Raw genomic sequence first — 5423 nt, forward strand, 5'->3', positions numbered from 1 at the left:
CCTTTTGCTGGTTTATGCTGGTCATGTGCTGGTTTAAACTGGTCCTTTGCTGGTTTAAGCTGGTTTATGCTGGTCCTTTGCTGGTTTATGCAGGTCCTTTTGCTGGTTTATGCTGGTCATGTGCTGGTTTAAACTGGTCCTTTGCTGGTTTAAGCTGGTTTATGCTGGTCCTTTGCTGGTTTATGCAGGTCCTTTTGCTGGTTTATGCTGGTCATGTGCTGGTTTAAACTGGTCCTTTGCTGGTTTAAGCTGGTTTATGCTGGTCCTTTGCTGGTTTATGCAGGTCCTTTTGCTGGTTTATGCTGGTCATGTGCTGGTTTAAACTGGTCCTTTGCTGGTTTAAGCTGGTTTATGCTGGTCCTTTGCTGGTTTATGCAGGTCCTTTTGCTGGTTTATGCTGGTCATGTGCTGGTTTAAACTGGTCCTTTGCTGGTTTAAGCTGGTTTATGCTGGTCCTTTGCTGGTTTATGCAGGTCCTTTTGCTGGTTTATGCTGGTCATGTGCTGGTTTAAACTGGTCCTTTGCTGGTTTAAGCTGGTTTATGCTGGTCCTTTGCTGGTTTATGCAGGTCCTTTTGCTGGTTTATGCTGGTCATGTGCTGGTTTAAACTGGTCCTTTGCTGGTTTAAGCTGGTTTATGCTGGTCCTTTGCTGGTTTATGCAGGTCCTTTTGCTGGTTTATGCTGGTCATGTGCTGGCAAAGGACCAGCACAAACAAGCAAAAGGACCAGCATAAACCAGCTTAAACCAGCAAAGAACCAGTTTAAACCAGCAAAGGTCCAGCATAAACCAGCATCCCAGCGTCAAAACATACCTAACCAGCCTATGCTGTTTTTTTCAACATTGCATACTAATAAAAATAGTTCAGTCAAATTAAAATGCATTATTTGTACTGTATGATGTATGAAGTTTTTGTGCGTATAAAGTGATGTTGTTAGCTTAGCAACATGTGCTAATACCAAACTGTGGGCTAGTGGAGAGCTGTGTTTTTCATGTAAGGAGCACTATTTGTAACAAACAAAGTTTGTCATTAAGAGTTGCTTTCTGTGTAGTGTGTTCCAAATCAGATTTTAATTTGTTAGGATGTTGTCTGAGGGGTCGTTTACGCATAACACAGAGCTTTTTCCTGTTGTTTTTCTATGTAAACGTGCTAGCTGGATGTGTTTAACCATTGTGTTTGAATCTTTTGCATTATCTTACAAATGGCACAGCGTTCTAAAAACAAATTAAAATAAGTTCAACTGCAAAAAACTGCCCGTCATTTTGTGTTTTTATTAAATGCACAAAAGTGTATTCTACATGACTCAACAGAAACATTCACGTTCACACAGAAACATTTTTGCATGGCGTTGAAAAAAAAGGCACTTAACTTAAAATCAGTTAAACTTTTAAAAAATGTATCTCAAGACCTTGTGTTTTTTTTTTTTTAATTCCACTGCCCTGCATCATGCATTTCATGGATTTAAACGTGAAAACTGTACGAGGAGCCCCTTAGAATGTACTATATTCATACTATATTCATATGTACAGTAGACACATGGTGAGGTACAGATTTTATGTGTCTGTGTATTGTAGGACCAAATGTTGTGTGATATTGAGAGATCTGTTTGATATTTTTCTTCAGTAGATGGTGAATATGTAGGATGCTGGATATTGTATGTGTAGGAGTTTATTCCCAAGTGGTTCAGTAATGTGTGCGAGTACTCGCCTGTTGAAATGCAGAGCCTTGAAATTCCAAGGGCACACGCTTCCTAGATGATTAGCGTGGTTCACGCTAGCAATCACCAACAAAAAGTTTGACAGGTTTTTTCAGAGATAGGTACTTTCCATAGCAATTTAAAAGAAAATGTACTGCACATTAATGAGTCAAACAGACATGTTGGAACACCGTTGAGAATTTAAAGAAAATTATTGAGAACATGGCATTAAAATCAAATTATCATCAGTAACCATATCTAATGATACTAATTTATATTGCTGCTTAGAAAGGGAGATTTCAGAATTTTTCAGTGAAAATCTAATCTGTATTTTTATCCTTTTTTAAAATATCACTATTAGCTTAGCAACATGCTAACAAACCAAACCCAACTAAAATCAACTGTGGCCTACGTAGCTCACTAGGCTTTGGTACCAGGCTATAGAGAGTGGAAATGAGCAAACACATTTTTTTCCCATTTTATTCAGTTTATTTCTGTTACTGCATGTCATTATTCATAATTCAAAACTCCTTGTTGATGCATTCAAAAACAATACAGTATCTTCACACATATCAAGAGCAACAATTAAAAACCTGTACATCTGTGTTCAAGGTGTCCCCTCACGGACTGCTATTTACACACTCCGCATCTTCCCTGCAGAGGACGCCACTAAAATAACGACTACTCGAGGTCTCGCTTCAGACCTGGCAGGTAAAAATCTGCAACACACTGCTGCCTGCTTCCTCATTCTCTATACTTGAGAGTGCTGTCTACGCTAAGTCAAAATGAAGGAAAGGACTCTTATGCTATAAAGGAAGTACAACCTTTACACAGGAGATGAAAGAATAATTGTTTAGCCCCATCTGAACACTTGAAACTGTTTTAAATGCATTCCGCTGGCTTGCGAGTGGGGACCGTCATATGCACTGAATGGGGGAAAGCAAAACAGTGACTGCAGCCAGCCAGTTGGAGAATCAGCACCAATGGAGATTAAGAGATCATTAGAAATCAGACCGGGCGGCTGGTGCAGCGGTTACTTCCTTTATACGACAGAATGTCCTCTGCTTTCATTATCGTGGGCCAAGCTGTCTGGCACACAGGGGTGTCAAAAGCATTGAGAAATTATGCTGAAGTATGGTTTACAGTATCTAGTTAAAAACTTTCTTGAGTGGAAGTACAAAAGTTTGCACATGTAATTGTTCCTAGTATTTAAAAGTACATTTCTTAGCTCTAGAAGTAGACGAGGCATGACAGCGAGATGAAATCACAAGACAGTGGAGATTTTCTCATTTAAGCAAGTTTGTGGTACAACAAACAGAACAGAACAACTCGTTTAATCATAAATGCCTCAATGTTCTGGCAATAAGACTCTTTTCAGCCTGAAATTGTGACATTGTTAAATTAATTGTTAAAGGGGACACTGGATGCAGCCAGTTTGTTATGGGCTGTCTGAGTCTGAAGCTGTGTCATCCAGCGAGCTATTTCAATTTGATTAGATAGCTTGCTATCTGAGCTATCGATTTTTCAAAACGCTTTAGAAAACTGATTTGGGCCGACTAGCAAAACAAACTTGTAGCCAATCAGCAGTAAGGGGCGTGTCTACTCATGATGTGGAGGAGAGAGTGTTCAGTGCACAGGACGGACATTAGCCGAGCCAAGCGACAGAAAGATTGAGATGGCAGATAAAAAACAAAAGAGGAAAACGTCTGCGGAACAAAAGAAGGCTTAAGGCAATAAGGCAAGAAGTAGGACCCGTGTAAATATCGGATCAGCTTTCCAGCACTGGAGAGAACTCAAGGAGCGGAAGGCCTGCGATCGGACTCTGAGGTTGCTTTGTTTTTTCTCGATAGTTGAGTAACACCGTGTCTGCGCCGCAACAGCTAAAGTCCATCTAGTACACTGGACACGACAAAGCGACCATTGAAAATCATTTGAAATTTGTGTCTATACGTCATGAATAGAACGCAGCAGCAGTTTTCTGTCGGGGATTTGTCGCGTCGTGCCGCATCCAGTGTAGACCATAGATATGTATATATATCTATGGTGTAGACAGCATCACTGATTATAATGAGTTCCATAGTATTTTGTCGCGCCACGCCACTCGTGTCCGATGTAGACACAGTGTAACATTGGTTTTGCTTTGTTTCACAGAACTAATCTTTGCCTGGGTTGCGTACGTATGTGTGGGGCGGAGCGAGACCCTTTTGGGGTAGGGGTGTGTTTGTTTTGGTGATTTCAAATGTCAACATTGGCTACCAGAAATCGCTTACCCCACCTTTAAGACCACCTCCGAGCCATATACAGAGTCCAAGGCAGCAATTCACACATCTTGTGTCGATATGCCCCACGGAAGAGATGGGTGGGGTGAGCAGTAGCTCATTATCACTTAGAGAAATGCACCGAAACGAGTCGCTGTGAACAGACCTGTTTTTGACAAGGTAAAATAAATATTCCAACTTGTGGAATATAGGCATCCAATATCCCCTTTATAAAAAGCCTAAATTGATGATATAGATGTTTGACATGTGAGTATAGTTGTTAATAGCAATGTTATTTTGGAATAATTTTTTATCCTTAATTATTATTTATTGTATAATTTATATTTATTTCAGTTTTAGTAATTTTAGCACATAGACTTATTTTATTTCAGTTAGTTGCCAAGGCAATATGAAAAATTAAATTTTTTTCAAGTTTACATTTTTCCTCTATTATTTTTTAGTTTATTCCAGTTAATGAATACATTTTTTAAACAGTTTTAGTTAATAACAACACTGGTTTATAAACTGATCACCAACTGTTTTCTCCCTTCAGTCGTATTAGTCTTCAACAATGCATATATACCGGTAATATAAACAATACATTTTACACAACACATTTCAACTTTCAGGTTTTTGTCATGATGGCCAATGAAATAATGTACTTTTTAAATAATTAAATTGTACAGAGTAATAAAAAATAAGATTTTTCTTACAAATGCAATTCTGTAAATATTCAGTTTTAATTAATACTTATAGTAATGAAGTACAATCGCTCAAGTACTTTACACCCCTGCTGCCTCCTATCCTATATTTCTAGAATATAGATATAAAACATGCCCTTTTCTTTCCTCTTTACAAATAAAATTGTTCTTGTTCTGTACAATGGCTGACTCCTTACAAGGCCAATATAGCAAATTCAAGTTGAAAATTCAAAGCTGAAACACTCCGTTTGTGTTTTGACATTTTAAAAGCGTCAAACTCAGAGGGCCAAACGCCCATCTGGATTTCTCTCGGTAGAGGGAAAGAGCATGACATCATTGATTCGCATTTAATGGCACATTTGCACTGATAGGAACCTTGCAGACATTATTATAAAAAACATTGCATCATTGAATTCATATATCGGTTGGCTCAGAGTATGGCTTGTCCTTGAGACTATATACATCTCTGACTACTGAACATCTATGGGTCTAAACTGTCTCCAGTACAAGGAAACCTATATGGGGTGGGACAAATGTTCAGTGGGCATGCTAATTGTTATTTTTGTGGTCTTTTTGTCTCTCAATCTTGCTTTTAAAGGGGTCATATGATGCGATTTCAAGTTGTCCTTTCTCTTTGGAGTGTTACAAGCTCTTGGTGCATAAAGAAGATCTGTAAAGTTGCAAAGACTAAAGTCTCAAATCCAAAGAGATATTCTTTATAAAAGTTAAGAGTCAGCCACGCCCCCCTAAAACGGCTCGTTCTAACAC

This window comes from Sinocyclocheilus grahami, unplaced genomic scaffold, assembly GCF_001515645.1.
Source record: "Sinocyclocheilus grahami isolate Dianchi unplaced genomic scaffold, SAMN03320097.WGS_v1.1 scaffold16.1, whole genome shotgun sequence".
NCBI classification, from domain to species: Eukaryota; Metazoa; Chordata; class Actinopteri; order Cypriniformes; family Cyprinidae; genus Sinocyclocheilus; species Sinocyclocheilus grahami.